This window comes from Musa acuminata, chromosome BXJ1-1 (genome assembly GCF_036884655.1).
Source record: "Musa acuminata AAA Group cultivar baxijiao chromosome BXJ1-1, Cavendish_Baxijiao_AAA, whole genome shotgun sequence".
NCBI lineage: Eukaryota > Viridiplantae > Streptophyta > Magnoliopsida > Zingiberales > Musaceae > Musa > Musa acuminata.
In genome coordinates, this window is record NC_088327.1 from 27,946,670 (window position 1) to 27,974,284 (window position 27,615).

Consider the following 27,615-nt stretch of genomic DNA (forward strand, 5'->3'; position numbering starts at 1 on the left):
TGGGTACATTATTTGGCATCATTCCCAAGATCTTTAGCTAATAGCAAAATTAAATTTGATAAAAATATCTTTTTTCTCTTCGGGTGAAGTGCTCGGTTTTGAGATCATGCTCCATACAGGATCTTGAGTCTCTAATAATCTCTTTCAAGAGCTGAGCATTGTTTGTGTGTAGACATTCAAAGATTCTATTACATCTCTCTTTCCACATCCACCAAATAGCGCATCTAAAAGTAACCTTTGCCAGTTGTGTAAGAGGCCCTTTTCTTGAGAAACATTGCATAAGGTCGCCTAGTTCTTGGTGCAAGTTTGGTTGCGGCAGTCTATTGAGTTCAAATCGCTGGAGAATCTCCTTCCATATCCATTTTGTATAATCACAAGCAAAATAGAGGTGGTCAACAATTTCTTCTCGTTGCAAACAAAGGGAGCATCGGTTAACATGATAGATACCTCTTCTTTTCATATTGTCTATTGTAGGTAGTTTATTGAGAAGGGCCTGCCATATACATAAGGAGTGTCTTTGTGATCCCGGTCGATCCCATGTCCAACTACTTGGGACCCACTTGTTATTTCTTTGCCTAATTTGATTCCATGCGGATGTGGCACTAAATTTACCATTGTCATGAGGCCAAATAAGTGTATCTGAAGAGTTGTTCCTGATTGGAATAGTTATGATAGTCGGCCAAAGTGATAACATTTCGGGAGAAATAGGATTAGGGAGACACCAAGTACCGTTAGCAATGAACTCGGAAACCTTCCAATCTTTGGGAGCCCCAAGATCTTTTCGTATTCTGTCGCCATATAATTGAAATATACTCTTCCCATTCACCCAAGGATCGTACCACATATTAGTACTAGGTAGTTTATTGAGAAGGGCCTGCCATGTACATAAGGAGTGTCTTTGTGATCCCGGTCGATCCCATGTCCAACTGCTTGGGACCCACTTGTTATTTCTTTGCCTAATTTGATTCCATGCGGATGTGGCACTAAATTTGCCATTGTCATGAGGCTAAATAAGTGTATCTGAAGAGTTGTTCCTGATTGGAATAGCTATGATAGTCGGCCAAAGTGATAACATTTCGGGAGAAATAGGATTAGGGAGACACCAAGTACCGTTAGCAATGAACTCGGAAACCTTCCAATCTTTGGGAGCCCCAAGATCTTTTCGGATTCTGTCGCCATATAATTGAAATATACTCTTCCCATTCACCCAAGGATCGTACCACATATTAGTTCTAGTTCTAGAAGAGATTGCATATGAAATTGGCTTTCATAGCTCAGTTGGTTAGAGCACCCGTTTAGTAAGCGGGAGGTCTTGAGTTCAAATCTCAATGAAAGCATTATGCTACTTGCACTTCTATAAATAGCTTTATCTATACAAGTCATAGATAAAGCCAAGTAACTCATAGAGTGCAAATGCGATAGTTATAACTACACATGCTGTAGACTATAACTCCTAATTATAGTTAACATAAAAAATGTTTATCCAATTATAGTTATAACTACACATGCAAGTCATAGAAAATCTTTAGCTAATAGCAAAATGAAATTTGATAAAAATATCTTTTTCTCTTTGGGTAAAGTGCTCGGTTTTGAGATCATGCTCCATATAGGATCTTGAGTCTCTAATAATCTCTTTCAAGAGCTGAGCATTGTTTGTTTGTCGACATTCAAAAATTCTGTTACATCTCTCTTTCCATATCCACCAAATAGCACATCTGAAAGTAACCTTTGCCAGTTGTGTGAGAGGCCCTTTTCTTGAGAAACATTGCATGAGGTCGCCTAGTTCTTGGTGCAAGTTTGGTTGCGGCAGTCTATTGAGTTCAACAGTTTCTTCTTGTTGCATACAAAGGGAGCATCGGTTAACATGATTGGGACCCACTTGTTATTTCTTTGCCTAATTTGATTCCATGCGAATGTGGCACTAAATTTACCATTGTCATGAGGCCAAATAAGTATATCTGAAGAGTTGTTCCTGATTGGAATAGCTTTGATAGTCGGCCAAATAAGTCTATTTTGCTTATGATTATACAAAATGGATATGGAAGGAGATTCTCCAGCGATTTGAACTCAATAGACTGCCGCAACCAAACTTGCACCGAGAACTAGGCGACCTCATGCAATGTTTCTCAAGAAAAGGGCCTCTCACACAACTGGTAAAGGTTACTTTCAGATGCGCTATTTGGTGGATGTGGAAGGAGAGATGTAACAGAATCTTTGAATGTCAACACATAAACAATGCTCAACTCTTGAAAGAGATTATTAGAGACTCAAGATCCTATATGGAGCATGATCTCAAAACCGAGCACTTTACCCGAAGAGAAAAAGATATTTTTATCAAATTTAATTTTGCTATTAGCTAAAGATCTTGAGAATGATGCCAAATAATGTACCCACAGGTAGTTTTGATATAATTGGATAAATATTTTCTATGTTGACTATAATTAGGAGTTATAGTCTATAGCATGTGTAGTTATAACTATCGCATTCGCACTCTATGAGTTACTTGGCTTTGTCTATGACTTGTATAGATAAAGCTATTTGTATAAACTTTACACATAATCAATTTACTTTTACTTCCCAAAAAAAAGCACATGCCGAATCCTTCAGCATTTTCTCGAACGATTTCGGAATCGCTATTGTGACCTCAGTCCCGAAAGCTCTCTCCGAGCCTCATGATACTGACAGCGTAACAGTCACGATAAATTCTGAGCCCCAAAACCATAGCCTAGGGGTTCGACAGGAGAGGTTTTCATATCCCGAGATGCAAAAATGAGTGCAACACAAGGACTTCCCAGGGGGCCACCCATCCTAGTATTACTCTCGCCCAAGTACACTTATCTTCGGAGTTCTAACGGGATCCGGTGCTTTAATGCTGGTATGATCACCACTCGTTTCACGTGCTTCGTCCCTCGCCAACGTGCACTTCACGGCTGGCACATCAAAGTCCGAAGCCTCTTGTGCATAACGAAACCGTCGGTGCTGTCTTGAATGATCACGGAATCGTTATTGCAATCTCCCTCCGAGCCCCAGCCCAACGACCGCGTATTGGTCACAGCAAGCACGTGCCGAATCCTTCAGCACTATTTCGAGCGATATCGGAATCGCTATTGCGACCCTAGTCCGGAAAGCTCTCTCCGAGCCCCATGATACTGAATGCAATGCGGTCACATCAAATTCTGAGCCCCAAAACCATCACCTCAGAGTTCTACATGAGTACGCAAGGAGTGCAACATGAGGACTTCCTTGGGGGTCACCCATCCTAGTATTATTCTCGCCCAAGCACGCTTATCTTTGGAGTTCTGATGGGATCCGGTGCTTTAGTGCTGGTAGGATCGCACCCATTTCGCGTGCTTCGTCCATCACCTATGTGCACGTCGTGGCAGGCGCGTCCGTCCGCAAAGGTCAGCCTCCCCGAAGCCTCCCATTGTCCCTTAGGACCAACAAAAGAGAGAACGGGTTAAAGAGAACGCCTCAAACGGGATCCACAAGCAAACATGTCCGAAAAACACTTCATAGACAAAGCAAATTACAAACAGACTTTACAAGCTCTGAACAGTGGCACAACAAAGGGTAAAATGGTCCATTACAGATCGAAAAGCTCTCGCACGTGTCTACATGACACAACCTTTATTTACAAGCCTAAAGAGGCCACCAACCCAACTAAAATGGGACTATTAAGCCTTCGGCCGCCCCTTTAAATGTTGTACAAGGCATGAACATGCCAATAGACACGGACAGATATAAGCATTACATCAAACACCTTGTTTAGAAGTTTGTCCGTGGCATTCTCCCCCACTTATCCCTTCGACGTCCTCGTCGAAGCCTTTGTGAACACTGCAACTCTTCGCCTTTGCTGAGTCTTCAATCTTCTGCTCCAGCTGCAATGCGCCTCCTGGTTCCCAACTGCTCTCCGCTGCTGTTTCTGAGTAGTCGAACCTTTGATCCGCAATGCTGCTTCAACTCGCCAATGACTCTGACTCTGGTGTGGGGTTGGCTGAGTTGTATTGATCCTCGTTGATTCCTGCGGATCCACCAAATGAAGGAAAAGACCATTCTTACTACGCTAGTTTCTCAAAATTTCCACATGCTGCTTGAACTGGGTGGATGCTTGTTGGAGCTTTAACGAGCATCGCCTCACAAACTTCTGAAGTTTTGGGTCCTTCCTCCACAAAATCTGCTCATTGACTCTTCTTTCAGTTAGTTGTCACATCCAAGTAGGTTCGCATGACTTCCGCTTTCGATTGGCATTTCGTTGGGAAATGAAGCGGACAATCTACTCTCAGTAGCACTGATCACCGTTGGTGAGGATTTGACAACTATTATCTTCCATTATCTTCGAAGGGTCTTTGAACTTGTGCAGAGCTCCTCTGCTGGATAGATAAGAGAACTGGGGTACTCGGTTTCGCCCATTCTCTTAAGAGTTGAGAAGGCAAAGGTTACTTGACTTCGCCCGCCTCCTCGAGGTTGTACTTCATGCATCGAGCTGGTTACTGGCCTTCGCCTGCTCTTTGCTCACACTTCTGAAGCACTTGAAGTGTTTGCACTCCTTGCGTTGAGTTAGCTACTGTGATTCACCTTCTCAACGCCATTGAACTTCTGGAATGCAGGAAGTTTTCACCCCAACTTAGAGTAATTCTCTGATAGATGAGGTCGCCTCTGGGATTGTACCGTCTTCTCCATCAACCCTGCCGCCTACTCCACTGAGTAGCAAAGGTACAGCACCACGTACTGCCTGCTTCGTTCCTTGGTCGTGCACTCTTGCATGACCCGAAGTCCTTCACTTACGGCTATCTTGATGAGAAACTTGTTGACACCGGTCTTACGAAGTTTCTTGGCCTCTGCCCTTCAGCCTTGTCTCGGTACTTCGAGATTGCCTCTGCATGCTCCACCTCCTCGGCCCCTTTCACGACCAAGCGCTCTCCCTCCGTGAGAGCAAGGGATCAATGACTTTGACGGAAGTCCCGCCTCTGCGGTACCATGGCGCTGCCATGCCCATGGCCCTACTATCCGTCGCCTCGCATCTACATCCCTTTTCTTCACAATCAGTAGATATGCCTTCGTGACACTCCTCTGAGTCCACCTCCATTCTCACTGATTGCTTGATTTTGGGTAGCTAAGTCCCTCTGGACTTGTCGTCGCTTCCTCGCCCCTTTCGACCTCCTGCTTCAACACATCTGTGTTCTCCAAGCAGTCTGTTTGGTCGATGGAAAGACAGACTGCAACTCCCATGCATGGCCTCTGCCATCACATTGTAGGGTTTGCACCGATTCTGTTCTCCTTAGCTTCCTTGGTAGCAACGTTCGCTTACTCGACCTTGTCCTCTGACCTGTCGGGCTCCCTTAAGCGAATATGAGCTCTGGAGCAGTCCAACTCTCCAGCTGCTTCGATCATACCTCTGCATGATCAAGTCCCTCCCATGGAACTCACTGGTACTTGCATTTGAACTTTTCCCTTAGTGGAACACAGCCCCCATATGCTGATGACCAAGGTTTTCGTCCGATGCAAAGTTCGACTTGTGTACAAGTAGCACCGGTGAAGAGTAGAGGTTGCAACTCGGCTGAATAACTCCTGTTTCGAGCATCTCTTTTATAATCCTTTCTATTTCATCCTTTTGGAGATGTAGATACTGATATGGCAAAGTATTTACTGAAGATTTGTCTGGAAGAATCGTTATACAATGATCATGCCGACGGGTAAGACGTAGGTTGCACGGTTCGTCAAATATATTTGAAAATTCAGCAAGCAAAGGAAGTAGATTTGGATCTTCAAATTCTATTGGCTCTCATTTAGTTTGCTGCTCAAGTTGTACCAAAAAGCCACTGCATGCTTTATGCAAAACATTCTCCATTTGTTGTGTGCAAATCGTTGTTATATCGCCCCCACGTTTCCCGTGCAATTTCACCTGTTTCTCCTTACTGTAAAATTTCATAATTAGTTTCATAAAATTCCAGAAAATATCACATAATATCGTCAACCATTTAATTCTGAGCATTGCCTCATGATTGTTAAGAGGGAGAAGGAAGAAATCTGCAATTATCTCTTGGTCCTTCAGCAATAGTTTCTCCTGCGGGTGCCTACGATCACAACTCAAAATCCGTCCGTTGATGACCTTAACATCAAACCTGCAACGATTCTCGATAGGTAATGCTATCCGAACAACAAGCTTACTATATAGGAAGTTAGTAGTACTGCCCGTGTCGATGAGAACAGTGATCGGTTGTTGTTTGAGAAGGCCTCAAACTTTCATCGTTTGCGGGTTTGAGTAGCTGGCTAGTGCGTGTACTATTACGTCATTCGGTTGTGGCTCTTCTTTCGCATCTTCTTCTTCATGTTCAAGGCTCTCTTTTGGATGTTCAATGACCTCTTCTTCTATCGATTCAATCATAAGAAGTCCTCCTTTACTACAGCGATGCTCACGGCTCGTCACAATGCCAACATAACCCATTCGCATATCGCTCCCGAAGCTCTTCTCCTGTTAACCTCTTTGGTGCAGGGACTTGGTCGACAGTAGGGGGGGCTTCGGGCTTCAATATTATTGGTTGAGGAGCGACCCTAGTCCTCCGAGCATCATGGTTCAATTGCTCCTCTTGATGTCGTGCGAAAGAGATGGCTGCCATAAGCGTATACGGGTGTCGCGCTTTAACTTCTCCTCGGATCTCCGGCTTCAAGCCCTCAATGAAGGTCCTTAATAGCTGTTTTTTAGACCAATCATGATTTTGATTAGATAACCTTTCAAACCTGGTTTGGTACTCCTGAATGGTGGAGGTTTGTCGGATCTTTGCTAGTTGTTCGTCAATATTCTCGTAATCGGTTGGTCTGAAGTGAATCAGCAGTTCTTCTTTGAATTGTCGCCATGAAAGGACTCCATAAGTATGTTCAAACCAGTCAAACCACTGTATAGCATCCCCTTCAAGATGTATAGCTGCAATTTTCACCATAGATACATCCGCGGTTTTGTGGTACCCAAAATATCGCTCCGCGCGCGAGATCCAACCAATCGGGTCTCCTTCTTCCCATCTAGGGAAGTTCACTCTCATGCATGGATAGTTGGGGTTGGTCATAGAGCCTACCCTCCCTTGGAAGTCATCTCTTCGGGCTTGGTGTGATTGGGCAAAGCTCTCTCCTTGATATGATTTCTTCGGGCTTAGTGGTCGGCCCAATCTGAGTTCGGTAAAGAGCGTCCGAATCTTATCCTCCATTCGTGCCTCCAAGGCTTCGAATTTAGCATTGATTGCCTCCTTAGATGCCATAGTATATGGCCCCAAATCAATGATGTCAAGATCTCTCTTTTGCTGTTGGGTTAAAGGCATGTATAGGTTGAGAGAAGTGATGGTCGAAAGTGTTGGTGGATTGGTGGATGTAGGTTGCGGTTTAGGCTTGTTTTGTGGCTGTTTTGGGTGCAGTTTGAGGGTGTGGTTTGGTAGAGTTTTAGGGCTGTGGATGAAAGTTTTGGATCTGTGGTAGATGGTAGCAAAGGTTTGACAGAAATCCGTGGAAGTTGCAGCAAGTATGTGCTGTCTTTAAAGAGTAGAATTGTCGTCGAAGAAACAACGGTTTCTCGACGTAATTTCCACCAAAAACTTGAGAGAATTGAGGAGGGAATTGATAACAAAATCACAGTTTATATGACAGCAAGGATAACTAATTTAATCAAGAAAATTTCGGCAGTATAACAGCAAAGAAATTTTAAAGGCAAGGAATTGGCTAATCAAACATATTTCGTATGCAATCTCTTCTGGAACTAGTACTAATATGTGGTACGATCCTTGGGTGAATGGGAATAGTATATTTCAATTATATGGTGACAGAATATGAAAAGATCTTGGGGCTACCAAAGATTGGAAGGTTTCCGAGTTCATTGCTAACGGTACTTGGTGTCTCCCTAATCCTATTTCTCCCGAAATGTTATCACTTTAGCCGACTATCATAGCTATTATAATCAGGAACAAGTCTTCAGATACACTTATTTGGCCTCATGACAATGGCAAATTTAGTGCCACATCCGCATGGAATCAAATTAGGCAAAGAAATAACAAGTGGGTCCCAAACAGTTGGACATGGGATTGACCGGGATCACAAAGACACTCCTTATGTACATGGCAGGCCCTTCTCAATAAACTACCTACAATAGACAATATGAAAAGAAGAGGTATCTATCATGTTAACCGATGCTCCCTTTGTTTGCAACAAGAAGAAACTGTTGACCACCTCTATTTTGCTTGTGATTATACAAAATGGATATGGAAGGAGATTCTCCAGCGATTTGAACTCAATAGACTGCCGCAACCAATCTTGCACCTAGAACTAGGCGACCTTATGCAATGTTTCTCAAGAAAAGGGCCTCTTACACAACTGGCAAAGGTTACTTTCAGATGCGCTATTTGGTGGATGTGGAAGGAGAGATGTAATAGAATCTTTGAATTTCAACACACAAACAATGCTCAGCTCTTGAAAGAGATTATTAAAGACTCAAGATCCTGTATAGAGCATGATCTCAAAACCGAGCACTTCACCCGAAGAGAAAAAGATATTTTTATCAAATTTAATTTTGCTATTAGCTAAAGATCTTGGGAATGATGCCAAATAATGTACCCACAGGTAGTTATAGTCTACAGCATGTGTAGTCATAACTATCGCATTCGCACTCTATGAGTTACTTGGCTTTGTCTATGACTTGTATAGATAAAGCTAGTTGTAGAAACTTTACACATAATCAATTTACTTTTACTTACCAAAAAAAAAGAAATTGGTGAAAGTTGCAATTGCAGAATTATCGTCGAAAAATTTCAGCAGGTTACCATGAAATTTTGCAGCAACATAAAATCGTTTTTAGAGATGAATTTCTTAATAGAACAATCTTAGATGGAAGCCAAGATGATCTATGAACTGTATAAGAAATTTCATTCAAAAAAGATTGCAAATAGATGGGTTAAGGCAACGATATGCAGCTGAAATTTTCTGCAGCATAGATTTTCAAGTGCAGCAGATTGGTCATAAAAAATCAGTAGTTTATATTGAGAATTTTTCGTTAAAACTAAAGGGAAATCTACTGTTAGGAAGTGTCAAAGATGTCATAAAAATTTCGTAGAAATTTAGATAGAAAAAGCACAGTAGCAAGATCAAACAGATGGTGCTATGCGGCTGGAATTCTGATAGAACCCTTGCAGATTCTAAACTTGGGGTTGATCTCTTTGGATGTTCAATGACCTCTTCTTCTATCGATTCAATCATAAGAAGTCCTCCTTTACTACAGCGATGCTCACGGCTCGTCACAATGCCAACATAACCCCTTCGCATATCACTCCCGAAGCTCTTCTCCTGTTAACCTCTTTGGTGCAAGGACTTGGTCGACAGTAGGGGGGGCTGGGGGCTTCAATATTACTGGTTGAGGAGCGACCCTAGTCCTCCGAGCATCATGGTTCAATTGCTCCTCTTGATGTCGTGCGAAAGAGATGGCTGCCATAAGCGTATACGGTTGTCGCGCTTTAACTTCTCCTCGAATCTCCGGCTTCAAGCCCTCAATGAAGGTCCTCAATAGCTGTTTTTGAGACCAATCATGATTTTGATTAGATAACCTTTCAAACCTGGTTTGGTACTCCTGAATGGTGGAGGTTTGTCGGATCTTTGCTAGTTGTTCGTCAATATTCTCGTAATCGGTTGGTCTGAAGCGAATCAGTAGTCCTTCTTTGAATTGTCGCCATGAAAGGACTCCATAAGTATGTTCAAACCAGTTAAACCATTGTATAGCATCCCCTTCAAGATGTATAGCTGCAATTTTCACCATAGATACATCCGCGGTGTTGTGGTACCGAAAATATCGCTCCGCGCGCGAGATCCAACCAATCGGGTCTCCTTCTTCCCATCTAGGGAAGTCCACTCTCATGCATGGATAGTTGGGGTTGGTCATAGAGCTTCCCCTCTCTTGGAAGTCATATCTTTGGGGTTGGTGTGATTGGGCAAAGCTCTCTCCTTGATGTGATTTCTTCGGGCTTAGTGGTCGGCCCAATCTGAGTTCGGTAAAGAGCATCCGAATCTTATCCTCCATTCGCGCCTCCAAGGCTTCGAATTTAGCATTGATTATCTCCTTAGATGCCATAATATATGCCTCCAAATCTATGATGTTAAGATCTCTCTTTTGTTGTTAGGTTAAAGGCATGTATAGGTTGAGAGAAGTGATGGTCAAAAGGGTTGGTGGATTGGTGGATGTAGGCTACGATTTAGGCTTGTTTTTTGGCAGTTTTGGGTGCAGTTTGAGGGTGTGGTTTAGTAGAGTTTTAGGACTGTAGTTGAAAGTTTTGGATCTGTGGTAGATGGTAGCAAAGGTTTGACAGAAATCCGTGGAAGTTGCAGCATGTGCTGTCTTGTAAGAGGAGAATTGTCGTCGAAGAAACAACAGTTTCTCGATGTAATTTCCACCAAAAACTTGAGAGAATTGAGGATGGAATATAGCAAAATCACAGTTTATATGACAGTAAGGATATCAAATTTAATCAAGAAAATTTCGGCAGTATAACAGCAAGGAAATTGGTGCAAGTTGCAATTGCAGAATTATCGTCGAAAAATTTCAGCGGGTCACGATGAAAATTTGCAGCAACATAAAATCGTTTTTAGAGATGAATTTCTTAATAGATCAATCTTAGATGGAAGCCAAGATGATCTATAAAGTGTATAAGAAATTTCATTCAAAAAAGATTGCAAATAGATGGGATAAGGCAACGATATGCAGCTGAAATTTTCTGCAGCATAGATTTTCAAGTGCAGCAGATTGGACATAAAAGATCAGTAGTTTATATTGAGAATTTTTCGATGAAACTAAAGGGATATCTACTGTTAGGAAGTGTCAAAGATGTCATAAAAATTTTGTAGAAATTTGGATAGAAAAAGCACAGTAGCAAGATCAAACAGATGGTGCTATGCGGCTTGAATTCTGCAATTCAAGTGCAGCAGATTGGACATAAAAGATCAGTAGTTTATATTGAGAATTTTTTGATGAATCCAAATAGAAATCCACTGTTAAGAAGTGTCAAAGATGTCATAAAAATTTCGTAGAAATTTGGATAGAAAAAGCACAGTAGCAAGATCAAATAGATGGTGCTATGCGACTGGAATTCTGCAATGTATCTTTCGTCGTAGAGATGAAAACTTTGTGACGAAAAGTTTATGCAGCAATATAGGAACGATTTTTTTTTTTTTTTTGGATTTTCGAATAAGGATAACTAAATTGCAGCAGCAGTAAGGTAGGAAACCAGAACCTGTTGCAATTCACGGGGAGATCAAAGGATGATCCGTGGTGGTGGAGATGATGACGGAATTCGGTGACGATCTTTTAAGCAATTGTGGGAATTGCTTTGGATTGTTGTAGAGGGTTGATGGATGGCTGTGGAAGGGCAGCGAGACACCAAGAATGCTGCTCTGATACCAGGTGATAGAACCCTTGCAGATTCTAAACTTGGGGTTGATCTCTTTAGGGGATCGGCCTCCTTGGAACTCTATAGGGGTTCCTCCCTCCAAGTTACTGTTCAAAGGCTGCAGAAAAGATTCATCTATTGCTTATCAAAAGAGAAGGAATACATGGCTATTTAAAGGGCTTCTAAACCCTAACTCCTAATAGGACTCCTACTTAAGACTCTTACTTCTAACCAACTCCTAATAGGACTCCTACTCAAGACTCTTATTCCCTTACAACTCCTAATTCTTCTCTAAGAAAAAACCTCCTACATGAATGCCCCTCACAATTAGGACTCTCCTAGCTAGAGTCCTAACAGAATGTCCCTCTCAATTAGGACTCTCTAAGCTAGTGTCCTAACATTTTTACATGAATGTCCCTCTCAATTAGGACTCTCCAAGCTAGAGTCCTCACAAATTCTACAATGTATCTTTCGTTGTAGAGATGAAAACTTTGTGACGAAAAGTTTATGCAGCAATATAAGAACGATTTTTTTTTTTTTTCGAATAAGGATAACTAAATTGCAGCAGCAGTAAGGTAGGAAACCATAACCTGTTGCAATTCACGGGGAGATCAAAGGATGATCCGCGGTGGTGGAGATGATGGCGGAATTCAGTGACGATCTTTTAAGCAATTATGGGAATTGCTTTGGATGGTTGTGGAGGGTTGATGGATGACTGTGGAAGGGCAGCGAGATGTCAAGAACGCTGCTCTGATACCAGGTGTTAGAACCCTTGCAGATTCTAAACTTGGGGTTGATCTCTTTAGGGGATCGGCTTCTTTGGAACTCTATAGGGGTTCCTCCCTCCAAGTTGCTGCTCAAAGGCTGCAGAAAAGATTCATCTATTGCTTATCAAAAAAGAAGGAATACATGGCTATTTATAGGGCTTCTAAACCCTAACTCCGAATAGGACTCCTACTTAAGACTCTTACTTCTAACCAACTCCTAATAGGACTCCTAGTCAAGACTCCTATTCCCTTACAACTCCTAATTCTTCTCTAAGAAAACACCTCCTAACAGAATGTCCCTCTCAATTAGGACTCTCCTAGCTAGTGTCCTAACAGTTTTACATGGATGTCCCTCTCAATTAGGACTCTCCTAGCTAGAGTCCTAACAGTTTTACATGAATGTCCCTCGCAATTAGGACTCGCCAAGCTAGAGTCCTAATAGTGACCCCCTTGGAAGTCCTCGTATTGCACTCCATATTGCGTCCCGGGATACGAAAACCTCTCCCGTAGAACTCCGAGGCGATGGTTTTGGGGCTCAAAATTTACCGTGACAAGGGCTTGTAGAGAGCTTTCCGAACTGGGGTCGCAATAGAAATTCCGAGATCGTTAGAAAAAGTTCCGAAGGATTCGGCTCGCGCATACTGTGACCGATACGCAGTCGTTGGGCAGGGGCTCGAAGAGAGCTAGCAATAGCGATTCCATGATTGCTCGAGAAAGCGTCGATGATTTCATGACGCGCAAGAGGCTCCGGACGTTGATGCGCCAGTCATGACATGCACATAGGCGAGGGACGAAGCACGCGAAACGGGTGCGATCATACCAGCACTAAAGCACTGGATCCCATCAGAACTTCGAGGAAAAGCGTGCTTGGATGAGAGTAATACTAGGATGGGAGAACCCCTAGGAAGTCCTCATGTTGCACTGTTTATTGCGTCCCGAGATACGAAAACCTCTCCCATTGAACTCTGAGGCGATGGATTTGGGCTCAAAATTTGCCGTAATCACTACGTTGTCAGTATCATGGGGCTCGGAGAGATATTTCCGGAATGGAGTCACAATAGCGATTCCGAGATCATTCGAGAAAGTGCCGAAGGATTCGGCTCACGCATACTGTGACTGATGCGTAGTCGTTGGGCAGCGGCTCGGAGAGAGCTTGCAATAGTGATTATGTGATCGTTCGAGAAAGCGCCGACGGTTTTGTGACGCGCAAGAGGCTTCGGACGTTGATTCGCCGGCCATTACGTGCACATAGGCGAGGGACGAAATACGCGAAATGGGTGCGATCATACTTGCATTAAAGCACCGGATCCCATCAGAACTCCAAAGATATGCATGCTTGGGCGAGAGTAATACTAGGATGGGTGACCCCCTAGGAAGTCCTCGTGTTGCACTCCATATTGCGTCCCGAGATAAGAAAACCTCTCTCGTATAACTCCGAGGCATTGGTTTTGGGGCTCGAAATTTGTCGTGAATGCTACGCAGACAGTATCATGGGGTTCGGAGAGAGCTTTCTGGACTGGGGTCGCAACAGCGATTCCAAGATCGTTCGAAAAAGTGCCTAAGGATTCGTCACGCACTTGCCGTGACCAATACACAATCGTTGGGCTGGGGCTCGGAGAAAGATTGCATTTGCGATTCCCTGATCGTTCGAGAAAGTGCCTACGATTTTGCGATGCGCAAGAGGCTCCGGACGTTGATGCGCCGGCCGCGACGTGCATATTGGCGAGGGACGAAGCAGGCAAAACAGGTGCGATCATACCAGCACTAAAGCATAGGATCCCATCCGAACTCCGAAGATAAGCATTCTTGGGTGAGAGTAATACAAGAATGGGTGACCCCCTGGGAAGTCCTTGTGTTGCACTCATTTTTGCATCCCGAGATACGAAAACCTATCCCGTCGAACTCCTAGGCGATGGTTTGGGGCTCGAAATCTGCCGTGACCATGAGACTATCAGTATTGTGGGGATTGGAGAGAGCTTTCTGAACTGGGGTCGCAATAGAAATTTCGAGATCGTTTGAAAAAGTGCCGAAGGATTCGACTCGCGCATACTGTGACCGATATGCAGTCGTTGGGCAGGGGCTCGAAGAGAGCTAGCAATAGCGATTCCATGATTGCTCGAGAAAGCATCGATGATTTCGTGACGCGCAAGAGGCTCCGGACGTTGATGCGCCAGTCACGACATGCACATAAGCGAGGGACGAAGCACGTGAAACACGTGCGATCATATCAGCACTAAAGCACCGGATCCCGTCAGAACTCCGAATATAAGCGTGCTTGGGCGAGAGTAATACAAGGATGGGTGACCCCCTATGAGGTTCTCATGTTGCACTCTATATTGCGTCCCGAGATATGAAAACCTCTCCCTTAGAACTCTGAGGCGATAGTTTTTGGGCTCAAAATTTGTTGTGACTGCTACGCAGATTGTATCATGGGGCTCGGAGATAGCTTTCCGGATTGGGGTCGCAATACGATTACGAGATCGTTCGAAAAAGTGCCTCAGGATTTGGATCACGCTTTGCCATGACTGATGCGCAGTCGTTGTGCTGGGGCTCGGGGAGAGCTAGCAATAGCGATTCCGTGATTGCTTGAGAAAGCGTCGACGATTTCGTGTCGCGCAAGAGGCTCCGGACGTTGATGCGCCAGTCACGACATGCACATAGGTGAGGGATGAAGCACGCGAAACGGGTGCGATCATACCAGCACTAAAGCACCGGATCCCATCAGAACTTTTAGGAAAAGCGTGCTTGGACGAGAGTAATACTAGGATGGGAGAACCCCTAGGAAGTCCTCATGTTGCACTCTTTATTGCGTTCCGAGATACGAAAACCTCTCCCATCGAACTCTGAGGCGATGGATTTGGGGCTCAAAATTTGCCGTAATCGCTATGCTGTCAGTATCATGGGGCTCGGAGAGATCTTTCCGGAATGGAGTCACAATAGCGATTTCGAGATCATTCGAGAAAGTGCCGAAGGATTCGGCTCGCGCATTCCGTGATCGATGCGTAGTTATCGGGCAGCGGCTTGGAGAGAGCTTGCAATAGTGATTCTGTGATCGTTCGAGAAAGCGTCAACAGTTTTGTGACGCGCAAGAGGCTCCGGACGTTGATTCGCCGGCCGTTACGTGCACATAGGCGAGGGACGAAATACGCGAAATGGGTGCGATCAAACTAGCATTACAGCACCAGATCCCATTAGAACTCCAAAGATAAGCGTGTTGCACTCCATATTGCGTCCCGAGATATGAAAACCTCCCTCGTAGAACTCCATGGCATTGGTTTTGGGGCTCGAAATTTGTCGTGACCGCTACGCAGACAGTATCATGGGGTTCGGAGAGAGCTTTCTGGACTGGGGTCGCAATAGCGATTCCAAGATCGTTCGAAAAAGTGCCGAAGGATTCATCACGCGCTTGCCGTGACCAATACACAGTCGTTGGGCTGGGGCTCAGAGAAAGATTGCATTTGCGATTCCCTGATCGTTCGAGAAAGCGCCGACGGTTTTGTGACGCTCAAGAGGCTCCGGACGTTGATGCGCTGGCCGCGACGTGCACATTGGCGAGGGACGAAGGACGCGAAATAGGTGCGATCATACCAGCACTAAAGCATAGGATCCCATCCAAACTCTGAAGATAAGCATTCTTGGGTGAGAGTAATACAAGATTGGGTGACCCCCAGGGAAGTCCATGTGTTGCACTCCTTTTTGCATCCCGAGATACGAAAACCTATCCCGTCGAACTCCTAGGCGATGGTTTGGGGCTCGAAATCTGCCGTGACAATTACACTGTCAGTATTGTGGGGATTGGAGAGACCTTTCCGGTTTAGGGTCGCAATAGCGATTCCGATATCATTCGAAAAAGTGCCAAATTATTCGGCTCCCGCTTGCCATGATCGTTAGGCAGTCGTTGGGCAGGGGCTCGAAGAGAGCTAGCAATAGCGATTCCATGATTGCTCGAGAAAGCGTCGATGACTTCGTGATGCGCAAGAGGCTCCGGACGTTGATGCGCCAGTCACGACATGCACATAGGCGACGGACAAAGCACGCGAAACACGTGCGATCATACCAGCACTAAAGCACCGGATCCCATCAGAACTCCAAAGATACGCGTGCTTGGGCGAGAGTAATACAAGGATGGGTGACCCCCTATGAAGTTCTCATGTTGCACTCCATATTGCATCCAGAGATTTGAAAACCACTCCCTTAGAACTCTGAGGCGATAGTTTTTGGCCTCAAAATTTGTTGTGACTGCTACGCAGATTGTATCATGGGGCTCGGAGATAGCTTTCCGGATTGGGGTCGCAATATGATTCCGAGATCGTTCGAAAAAGTGCCTAAGGATTTGGATCACGCTTTGCCGTGACTGATACGCAGTCGTTGGGCTAGGGCTAGGAGAGAGCTAGCAATAGCGATTCCGTGATTTCTTGAGAAAGCGTCGACGATTTCGTGACGCGCAAGAGGCTCCGGATGTTGATGCACCAGTCACGACATGCACATAGGCGAGGGATGAAGCACGCGAAACGGGTGCGATCATACCAGCACTAAAGCACCGGATCCCATCAGAACTTCGAGGAATAGTGTGCATGGACGAGAGTAATACTAGGAAGGGAGAACCCCTAGGAAGTCCTCATGTTCCACTCTTTATTGCGTCCCGAGATACGAAAACCTCTCCCATCGAACTTTGAGGCGATGGATTTGGGGCTCAAAATTTGCCGTAATCGCTACGCTGTCAGTATCATGGGGCTCGGAGAGATCTTTCCGGAATGGAGACACAATAGCGATTCTGAGATCATTCGAGAAAGTGCCGAAGGATTCGGCTCACGCATACTGTGACCGATGCGTAGTCGTTGGGCAGCGGCTCGGAGAGAGCTTGCAATAGTGATTCTGTGATCGTTCGAGAAAGCGCCGACGGTTTTGTGACGCGCAAGAGGCTCCGGACGTTGATTCGCCGGCCGTTACGTGCACATAGGCGAGGGACGAAATACGCGAAATGGGTGCGATCATACTTGCATTAAAGCACCGGATCCCATCAGAACTCCAAAGATATGCATGCTTGGGCGAGAGTAATACTAGGATGGGTGACCCCCTAGGAAGTCCTCGTGTTGCACTCCATATTGCGTCCCGAGATAAGAAAACCTCTCTCGTAGAACTCCGAGGCAATGGTTTTGGGGCTCGAAATTTGTCGTGAACGCTACGCAGACAGTATCATGGGGTTCGGAGACAGCTTTCTGGACTGGGGTCGCAACAGCGATTCCAAGATCGTTCGAAAAAGTGCCTAAGGATTCGTCACGCGCTTGCCGTGACCAATACACAGTCGTTGGGCTGGGGCTCGGAGAAAGATTGCATTTGCGATTCCCTAATCGTTCGAGAAAGTGCCTACGATTTTGTGATGCGCAAGAGGCTCTGGACGTTGATGCGCCGGCCGCAACTTGCATATTGGCGAGGGACGAAGCAGGCGAAACAGGTGCGATCATACCAGCACTAAAGCATAGGATCCCATCCGAACGCCGAAGATAAGCATTCTTGGGTGAGAGTAATACAAGAATGGGTGACCCCTTGGGAAGTCCTTGTGTTGCACTCCTTTTTGCATCCCGAGATACGAAAACCTCCCCGGTCGAACTCGTAGGCGATGGTTTGGGGCTCGAAATCTGCCTTGACCATTACACTGTCAGTATTGTGGGGATTGGAGAGACCTTTCCGGTTTAGGGTCGCAATAGCGATTCCGATATCATTCGAAAAAGTGCCAAATTATTCGGCTCCCGCTTGCCATGACCGTTAGGCAGTCGTTGGGCAGGGGCTCGAAGAGAGCTAGCAATAGCGATTCCATGATTGCTCGAGAAAGCGTCGATGACTTCGTGATGCGCAAGAGGCTCCGGACGTTGATGCGCCAGTCACGACATGCACATAGGCGACGGACAAAGCACGCGAAACACGTGCGATCATACCAGCACTAAAGCACCGGATCCCATCAGAACTCCAAAGATACGCGTGCTTGGGCGAGAGTAATACAAGGATGGGTGACCCCCTATGAAGTTCTCATGTTGCACTCCATATTGCATCCAGAGATTTGAAAACCACTCCCTTATAACTCTGAGGCGATAGTTTTTGGCCTCAAAATTTGTTGTGACTGCTACGCAGATTGTATCATGGGGCTCGGAGATAGCTTTCCGGATTGGGGTCGCAATATGATTCCGAGATCGTTCGAAAAGTGCCTAAGGATTTGGATCACGCTTTGCCGTGACTGATACGCAGTCGTTGGGCTAGGGCTAGGAGAGAGCTAGCAATAGCGATTCCGTGATTTCTTGAGAAAGCGTCGACGATTTCGTGACGCGCAAGAGGCTCCGGATGTTGATGCACCAGTCACGACATGCACATGGGCGAGGGACGAAGCACGCGAAACGGGTGCCATCATACCAGCACTAAAGCACCGGATCCCATCAGAACTTCGAGGAATAGTGTGCATGGACGAGAGTAATACTAGGAAGGGAGAACCCCTAGGAAGTCCTCATGTTCCACTCTTTATTGCGTCCCGAGATACGAAAACCTCTCCCATCGAACTTTGAGGCGATGGATTTGGGGCTCAAAATCTGCCGTAAACGCTACGCTGTCAGTATTATGGGGCTCGGAGAGATCTTTCCGGAATGGAGTCACAATAGCGATTCGGAGATCATTCGAGAAAGTGCCGAAGGATTCGGCTCACGCATACTGTGACCGATGCGTAGTCACAGTATTGTTGGGCAGCGGCTCGGAGAGAGCTTGCAATAGTGATTCAATGATCGTTCGAGAAAGCGCCGACGGTTTTGTGACGCGCAAGAGGCTCCGGACGTTGATTCGCCGGCCGTTACGTGCACATAGGCGAGGGACGAAATACGCGAAATGGGTGCGATCATACTTGCATTAAAGCACCGAATCCCATCAGAACTCCAAAGATATGCATGCTTGGGCGAGAGTAATACTAGGATGGGTGACCCCCTAGGAAGTCCTCGTGTTGCACTCCATATTGCGTCCCGAGATAAGAAAACCTCTCTCGTAGAACTCCGAGGCATTGGTTTTGGGGCTCGAAATTTGTTGTGACCACTACGCAGACAGTATCATGGGGGTTCGGAGACAGCTTTCTGGACTGGGGTCGCAACAGCGATTCCAAGATCGTTCGAAAAAGTGCCGAAGGATTCGACACGCACTTGCCGTGACCAATACACAGTCGTTGGGCTGGGGCTCGGAGAAAGATTGCATTTGCGATTCCCTGATCGTTCGAGAAAGCACCGACGGTTTTGTGACGCGCAAGATGCTCCGGACATTTATGCGCCAGCCGCGACGTGCACATTGGCGAGGGACGAAGCACACGAAACAGGTGCGATCATACCAGCATTAAAGCATAGGATCCCATCCGAACTCCGAAGATAAGCATTCTTGGGTGAGAGTTGTTAGGATCGGAGCGGCACTAAGAGGGGGGGTGAATTAGTGCAGCGGATTAAAACTTCGGTTTTAATAAAAAAATCTTTCGTATGTTAAGAACAAAACTTGAGAAATTTAACTTGAAGGCGTGTTCTTAAAGTTGCGCAGCAAGAGTAATAAGGAACTAAAGCAGTAAGAAGATTTGCAGTAATGTAAATGACAATAATAAAAAGCAAACCAGAGATTACGCCGATTTTTAGAGTGGTTCGGTCAAATGACCTACTCCACTTGCGAGGCCCCTCTTCGATGAGGCTCCCACCTTCCACTAGCAAGTCTCTTGAAAGTGAAGGGTGAATACCCCTCTTACAACATTTACAAGCGGTTCACTCTCTTACAGATTTTCAACAAGAAAGAAGGAGGTGAACACTAGCAAATTGAAAACAAGACAATGCTAACACTTTTCTAAGGCTTTTCTCTCAAACACTTGCTGCTCAAAAAGTTGTTCTCTCAGCTGAGATTTGAGGGGTATTTATAGGCCTCAAGAGGATTCAAATTTGGGCTTCAAAATTTGAATTCTCTTTGGGTTCCCGCTGTTGGAGGTGCCACCGCCCAGCCAAGCGGTGCCACCGCCCAGGGCTCGGGTGCTGGGCGGTGCCACCGCCCAGCCAGGAGGTGTCACCGCCCAGCTCTCGGGTGGTGGGCGGTGCCACCGCCCAGCTAGGCGGTGCCACCGCCTACAGTGTTTTCAGCCCGACTACAGTGTTTTCAGCCACTAGTTGGGCTTCAATCTTGGCTCTCTAGTTCGCTGGTTTAGCTTAATTTTTAGCCTAAACCAACTCTGACTTTGGGCCCAGTTGGCCCCTAACCAGGATATAGGATTATCTCTTAATCCTAATCCTAATTACAAGTGGACTACATAACAAAAACACATCCTAAGCAAATTTTCAACCGCGAACGTCGAGTCTTGTTCTAGCGAGCTTTCCGACGAACTTTCTGCTGACGGGCTTCTAGCAAGCTCCCGAACTTGTGATGACTTTAATGAGTAGCCGAGCCTTCTCGGTGATCTCCGTGAACCTCCGACGATCTCTTCGGCGAACTTCCGAAAATTCCGACAGGTTCCCGATTTCTTCTCGGTTGGTTCTGGCAGAATCTCCGACGATTCTTCGGACTCTTAAACGTCCATCGAACTTGACTCCGGTATTCTCGCTTTGTGTTTTTTGGTTATCGTAGTTAATCCTGCACACACAAGCAAACACTCTACTCCGATCTAGACAATTATTATAACGCAAATTGACATTCTGTTGCCCGGCACGTCATTGGTTGGCGCTTCATCCGATTCTTCGGTGCATCGTCCTCTCTTGCAGCTTGTTGCCCAATCGACGGTTGACCTCCGCAACCCCGATATCCTTGGCGCAATTTCGCTCTCCTTGGCCCGATGCCCGACGCCCGAAGCCTTCTGCCATCCAATATCCTGACGTGATCTCCTCCGACGCAACGTCAATTCCTCCTGCGTTAATTGTCTAATCCTGATCGAGTAGACCTGTATCACTCAAAATGTAGTCAAACATTTAAATACAATCAATTAGTTTCATCATCAAAATCCGAGATTCAACAATCTCCCCCTTTTTGATGATGACAACTAATTGATGACTAACGGAGTTAACCTTAACTCCCCGGAGTTTAACTAAACTCCCCCTATCAATATGCCATTGATAGAACACTTGGATTATCCCAAATCCAAGTAACATTCATCACATGTTATGAAAAACATTTAAACTATCATGCAAATATATAAAATATTTAATTCAATGCATGAAGTCATCAATATACTTCTCCCCCTATGTTATCAACAAAAAGGAGAAGTAGCTACTCTTATGTGTTTATTATATGGGTTCAAACCATTGCATGAAAAACATAATATTAAATTTTTATCATCATGCAATTTTGAAGATAGAAAATTTAGCAAGTAATGCATCATGCTTGGGACATTCAAGCTATCAAGTTTTAGATATACAAGTTTTACAGCATATAAGATAGCACTTTTGGTAATGTTCAAGATAGCAAGTTCTACATCATGCAAGCTAGCAATATTGAGATGTTCAAGAAAGCAACTCTTGCTTCTTGAAATATGCAAATTGTAAGCTAGCAAATTTTTGCTTCCTTTGCAATGTTTGAGCTAGCAATTTTGCTTCCGTTGCAAAGTGCAAGTTGGACTATTTTGCCTCTTTTCAAATTGTGCAAGCTAGCAAATTTGCTATCTAGCAAGTTTTGCTCCCCCTTTGTCAGTGTCAAATAGAAGGGAATAACAATACAATCATGTAATTCATTTCTCTTTACTATAATATTCAAATCATGATAAGGGTAAATAATAAAGATGAAAAATGAATGTCAAAAGACATATATCATTTTTGACAAATTTCTTCTTTTGTAGATAGAAAACATGATAGGAAACAATCTTGATTCAAAAAGAAAACTCAAGTTATAAATTATCAAGATGTCAAGTAGCATGTCATGGTTTACAAAAACAAGTTTCTTGCTAGTTAATAGCAAAAAGAATCTCAATTCATGCATATAAAATCTTATGATTCACATAGAACATCTCCTCTTTTATAAAACGAGAGAATCATGATGAAGAATCTTGATTTACATAGAGTTTCAAAATATAATTATCAATATCATGAATACTAAAAGACCATGAAAATTTTGATAAATATCCTTTTAAATAGAAAACAAACTTGATTCATTCAATAGAAAATTGTGAGAAATCAAGATCATGATTTCAATAAAATCCATTAAATTCAAATCATTTTCATAATCCATGAGATTCATAAAAATAATACAAATAGATTCATCAAAATCAATAATATAGAAAAAATAATTTTCAAGAAGAAAAATGTTCTTCTCTTTTAGTTACTTCAATTCATGTGATTTATTTCATTCAAGCATGCCTCCCTTTTTTTTTATGTCAAATAAAAACATGTATCATGTTTAAAACCGAAAGTGCTAGATTTATTATGACAAGGATCAATAAGGCACTTTCATTATGGTAAAAAGAAAATCGATAATCTGTAAATTACAAGATTCATTATGCATAATTTTAAAAATCTTATGCATAGAACAAAATCATCAATCATGATATCAAGACATTTATCATTTAAAGCATTCATGATTCACATCATATGCAATACATCACATATATTATCATAATAAAAGGCATAAGTATTGCATGCATCATTCCAAATTATAAATATTTCAAATCATAATGGTATTAATTTGTCAAATTGCATCCTACCATGCATGATCATAACTTTTCATTTGTATGCATCAAAATAATCTCAAGAGTATTTCATGCATGATTTTATATCACCAAATAAGGAATATCAAGAAGAAAATAATTGGTGATGAGATAAACATTTCCTGAATATAAGGAATTACATAAAAATTTTATCATGAAGGATTAGAACATGTGAATACCAGAAGACATGATTTCTTTTTGAAAAACCTACTCATTAATAATCAAAAGAAAATCTTAGGAGATCGATTAATGAAAAATCTTGATTCATAATAAATCTTAATTTGTAAATATCACGGAATCAAGATCATGATTTTAGATAAAACTCATTCAAATTCAAATCGTCTAAATCATCAAAATCTCAACATTTCTTTCAAGAGATTCAAAATGACATAAATAATTTTATTGGTCTCTTAGGTATAAATCAATAAGATAGAGAAAAAGAAAATTTTCAATAAAAAATCTTTCCTCCTTTTGTTTCAACTTATTGATTGATTCCATGCATGCATCTCCTTTTCTTTCAAATCCATGCATCATCGTTTTAAAACAAAAAAAAAAAAAAATCAAAGATCATCAATATAAAAAAGTGCAACACATAATTCCAAAAAAAAATGATTTCAACTCATTACTTCAAGTCAAATCAATATCATGATTTTGATATAACTCATTTGTAATTCAAATCATCAAACCAAAATCATTTTCAAGGGATTCATATAAATCAACAAGATAGAGAAAAATAATTTTCAAGAACAATGCTTTTCTCTTTTTAGTTATTTAAATTCATGTCATTTATGCTAGATAAAAATGTGCATCAACATTTAGGATCGAAAAATGAATTTTGTCATAAAAACCATCAAGACCAAAAAATCATCATGTATAACTTTACAATCTCATGCATAAAATCATCAAATCATAGCATCAAAACTTTCAATAGTTTCATTACAACATCAAGTAAGGTTTTATTGAACATAATTTTGAATGATTCTTATAGATATTTAAAATTTCTTTAGTTTTACTTTATATGATTGACTTTATATTAGCATGCTTCAAATTTTTGTTCTTATGTCAAAACTATACATCATGTTTGAAAACCAAAGATAAGGTTCATAAAAAAAATCATAAAACCTTCCATTCAAAAGTCATGCATCGACATTGAAAATCAATATGGAAATCGTCAAAGTACAAATTCTTGCTTCTCAAGCACATATATAAGATTAATCTTACTAGGTGTATAAGCATTATATTTATATCTAACATTTTATTGCATTAACATAACACAAGCAATTTTCAAGAAAATTAATCCTAAACTAAATTAAAAATAACTCAAGAAAGTATTATGTAATTTCGAAATGAATTAGTGGGATTTTGATTACCTCATTGTTGAAAGAGGGTGAGGCATAGTTTGCCACCTCGCCTTTCTTGATTTTCTCCTCGTCTTCGGAAGAGCTCAATTCATCCCAACTTTTGTTCTTCTTGCGTTCAAAGCAAGTAGTTCCATTCTTTTTGCTTTTTAATTTTTGTTTCATTTGTAGTTTAAGTTCACCATCACTTGAGCTTATGCTCGAGTGGTATTCATGTGTTCTATGTCCCAAATCCTTCCTATCATTTGGAAGGTTGTTCTCGAGTTTCTTTTTTGCCACATTGTTCATTTCGTAGGTCATTAGAGACCCAATAAGTTCTTCGAGAGGGAATGTTTTAAGGTCCTTGGCCTCTTGAATGGCCGTAACTTTTGGATCCCAACTTTTTGGAAGGGATCTTAAGATTTTAGTGACTAGTTCAAAATTAGAAAAACTTTTACCAAGAGCTTTGAGTCCATTGATGACATCCGTGAACCGGGTGTACATGTCTCCGATGGACTCACTTGGTTTCATCCGGAAAAGTTCATAAGAATGCACAAGAATATTGATTTTGGACTCTTTCACTCGGCTAGTGCCTTCATGAGTGACCTCTAGAGTTCTCCAAATATCAAAAGCCGAGTCACACATCGAAACGCGATTAAATTCACTTTTGTCAAGTGCACAATATAAGGCATTCATAGCCTTTGCATTTAAAGAAAACATCTTCTTCTCCAAATCATTCCAATGGTTCATTGGGAGAGAAGACATTTCAAATCCATTTTCGACTATGTCCCAAAAATTCAAATCCAAAGAAAGTAAGAAAACTCTCATTCGAGTTTTCCAACAAGTGTAGTCCGTCCCATTGAAAAAGGGAGGACGAATGAGAGAGTGACCCTCTTGAAAGCCATAAAGAGCCATTTCTATTTGGGTGTTAAACCAAAGTAGAAAACCGTGGCTCTGATACCAATTGTTAGGATCGGAGCGGCACTAAGAGGCGGGGTGAATTAGTGCAGCGGATTAAAACTTCGGTTTTAATAAAAAAATCTTTCGTATGTTAAGAACAAAACTTGAGAAATTTAACTTGAAGGCGTGTTCTTAAAGTTGCGCAGCAAGAGTAATAAGGAACTAAAGCAGTAAGAAGATTTGCAGTAATGTAAATGACAATAATAAAAAGCAAACCAGAGATTACGCCGATTTTTAGAGTGGTTCGGTCAAATGACCTACTCCACTTGCGAGGCCCCTCTTCGATGAGGCTCCCACCTTCCACTAGCAAGTCTCTTGAAAGTGAAGGGTGAATACCCCTCTTACAACATTTACAAGCGGTTCACTCTCTTACAGATTTTCAACAAGAAAGAAGGAGGTGAACACTAGCAAATTGAAAACAAGACAATGCTAACACTTTTCTAAGGCTTTTCTCTCAAACACTTGCTGCTCAAAAAGTTGTTCTCTCAGCTGAGATTTGAGGGGTATTTATAGGCCTCAAGAGGATTCAAATTTGGGCTTCAAAATTTGAATTCTCTTTGGGTTCCCGCTGTTGGAGGTGCCACCGCCCAGCCAAGCGGTGCCACCGCCCAGGGCTCGGGTGCTGGGCGGTGCCACCGCCCAGCCAGGAGGTGTCACCGCCCAGCTCTCGGGTGGTGGGCGGTGCCACCGCCCAGCTAGGCGGTGCCACCGCCTACAGTGTTTTCAGCCCGACTACAGTGTTTTCAGCCACTAGTTGGGCTTCAATCTTGGCTCTCTAGTTCGCTGGTTTAGCTTAATTTTTAGCCTAAACCAACTCTGACTTTGGGCCCAGTTGGCCCCTAACCAGGATATAGGATTATCTCTTAATCCTAATCCTAATTACAAGTGGACTACATAACCAAAACACATCCTAAGCAAATTTTCAACCGCGAACGTCGAGTCTTGTTCTAGCGAGCTTTCCGACGAACTTTCTGCTGACGGGCTTCTAGCAAGCTCCCGAACTTGTGATGACTTTAATGAGTAGCCGAGCCTTCTCGGTGATCTCCGTGAACCTCCGACGATCTCTTCGGCGAACTTCCGAAAATTCCGACAGGTTCCCGATTTCTTCTCGGTTGGTTCTGGCAGCATCTCCGACGATTCTTCGGACTCTTAAACGTCCATCGAACTTGACTCCGGTATTCTCGCTTTGTGTTTTTTGGTTATCGTAGTTAATCCTGCACACACAAGCAAACACTCTACTCCGATCTAGACAATTATTATAACGCAAATTGACATTCTGTTGCCCGGCACGTCATTGGTTGGCGCTTCATCCGATTCTTCGGTGCATCGTCCTCTCTTGCAGCTTGTTGCCCAATCGGCGGTTGACCTCCGCAACCCCGATATCCTTGGCGCAATTTCGCTCTCCTTGGCCCGATGCCCGACGCCCGAAGCCTTCTGCCATCCAATATCCTGACGTGATCTCCTCCGACGCAACGTCAATTCCTCCTGCGTTAATTGTCTAATCCTGATCGAGTAGACCTGTATCACTCAAAATGTAGTCAAACATTTAAACACAATCAATTAGTTTCATCATCAAAATCCGAGATTCAACAAGAGTAATACAAGAATGGGTGACCCCTTGGGAAGTCCTTGTGTTGCACTCCTTTTTGCATCCCGAGATACGATAACCTCTCCCGTTGAACTCCTAGGAGATGGTTTGGGGCTCGAAATCTGCCGTGACCATTACACTGCCAGTATTGTGGGGATTGGAGAGACCTTTCCAGTCTAGGATCGCAATAGCGATTCCAAGATCATTCGAAAAAGTGCCGAATTATTCGGCTCCCGCTTGCCATGACCGTTGCGCAGTCATTGGGCTGGGGCTCAAAGAGAGCTAGCAATAGCGATTCCATGATTGCTCGAGAAAGCGTCGATGATTTCGTGACGTGCAAGAAGCTCCGGACATTGATGCGCCAGTCACAACATGCACATAAGCGTGGGATGAAGCACGCGAAACACCTGCGATCATACCAGCTCTAAAGCACCGGATCCCATCAGAACTCCGAAGATAACGTGCTTAGGCGAGAGTAATACTAGGATGGGTGAACCCCTAGGAAGTCCTCGTGTTGCACTCCTTATTGCTTCATGAGATACGAAAACCTCTCCCATCAAACTCTAAGGAGATGGATTTGGGGCTTGGAATTTGCTGTGATCGCTACGCTATCAGTATCATGGGGCTCGAAGAGAGCTTTCCGGACTGGTGTCGCAATAGCAATTCCGAGATCGTTCGAGAAAGTGCCGAAGGATTCGGTGCGCGCATGCCATGACCGATATGCAGTTGTTGGGCTAGGGCTCGGAGAGAGCTTGCAATAGCGATTCCTTGATCGTTCGAAAAAGCGCCGATGGTTTTTTGATGCAGAAGAGGCTCCGGACGTTGATGCTGTTAGGAACGGAGTGGCACTAAAAGGGGGGGGTGAATTAGTGCA

The 27,615-nt window shown here is 43.5% G+C and overlaps 7 non-coding genes and 9 pseudogenes across 7 annotated transcripts; 14 read left to right on the forward strand and 2 right to left on the reverse strand.

Moving 5' to 3' along the window:
* The first annotated feature begins 1,263 nt into the window (after window positions 1–1,263).
* On the forward strand, window positions 1,264–1,337 carry TRNAT-AGU (transfer RNA threonine (anticodon AGU)). Its single transcript has one exon. It is a non-coding gene; the product is annotated as a tRNA-Thr (tRNA).
* A 1,434-nt stretch (window positions 1,338–2,771) lies between these two features.
* On the reverse strand, window positions 2,772–2,889 carry LOC135592522 (5S ribosomal RNA; annotated as a pseudogene).
* A 332-nt stretch (window positions 2,890–3,221) lies between these two features.
* On the reverse strand, window positions 3,222–3,340 carry LOC135592420 (5S ribosomal RNA). The gene has a single exon (XR_010479040.1). It is a non-coding gene; the product is annotated as a 5S ribosomal RNA (ribosomal RNA).
* A 9,641-nt stretch (window positions 3,341–12,981) lies between these two features.
* LOC135592543 (5S ribosomal RNA) lies at window positions 12,982–13,100 on the forward strand (annotated as a pseudogene).
* Window positions 13,101–13,450: 350 nt separating this feature from the next.
* Window positions 13,451–13,569, forward strand: LOC135592295 (5S ribosomal RNA). The gene has a single exon (XR_010478987.1). It is a non-coding gene; the product is annotated as a 5S ribosomal RNA (ribosomal RNA).
* A 351-nt stretch (window positions 13,570–13,920) lies between these two features.
* Window positions 13,921–14,039, forward strand: LOC135592546 (5S ribosomal RNA; annotated as a pseudogene).
* Window positions 14,040–14,389: 350 nt separating this feature from the next.
* Window positions 14,390–14,508, forward strand: LOC135592500 (5S ribosomal RNA; annotated as a pseudogene).
* A 351-nt stretch (window positions 14,509–14,859) lies between these two features.
* Window positions 14,860–14,978, forward strand: LOC135592570 (5S ribosomal RNA; annotated as a pseudogene).
* A 771-nt stretch (window positions 14,979–15,749) lies between these two features.
* LOC135592598 (5S ribosomal RNA) lies at window positions 15,750–15,868 on the forward strand (annotated as a pseudogene).
* A 350-nt stretch (window positions 15,869–16,218) lies between these two features.
* On the forward strand, window positions 16,219–16,337 carry LOC135592472 (5S ribosomal RNA). The gene has a single exon (XR_010479071.1). It is a non-coding gene; the product is annotated as a 5S ribosomal RNA (ribosomal RNA).
* Window positions 16,338–16,688: 351 nt separating this feature from the next.
* On the forward strand, window positions 16,689–16,807 carry LOC135592619 (5S ribosomal RNA; annotated as a pseudogene).
* A 351-nt stretch (window positions 16,808–17,158) lies between these two features.
* On the forward strand, window positions 17,159–17,277 carry LOC135592299 (5S ribosomal RNA). Its single transcript, XR_010478988.1, has one exon. It is a non-coding gene; the product is annotated as a 5S ribosomal RNA (ribosomal RNA).
* A 351-nt stretch (window positions 17,278–17,628) lies between these two features.
* Window positions 17,629–17,747, forward strand: LOC135592573 (5S ribosomal RNA; annotated as a pseudogene).
* A 350-nt stretch (window positions 17,748–18,097) lies between these two features.
* On the forward strand, window positions 18,098–18,216 carry LOC135592475 (5S ribosomal RNA). The gene has a single exon (XR_010479072.1). It is a non-coding gene; the product is annotated as a 5S ribosomal RNA (ribosomal RNA).
* Window positions 18,217–19,044: 828 nt separating this feature from the next.
* LOC135592467 (5S ribosomal RNA) lies at window positions 19,045–19,163 on the forward strand. The gene has a single exon (XR_010479070.1). It is a non-coding gene; the product is annotated as a 5S ribosomal RNA (ribosomal RNA).
* A 7,983-nt stretch (window positions 19,164–27,146) lies between these two features.
* Window positions 27,147–27,264, forward strand: LOC135592551 (5S ribosomal RNA; annotated as a pseudogene).
* The last annotated feature ends 351 nt before the right edge of the window (window positions 27,265–27,615 follow it).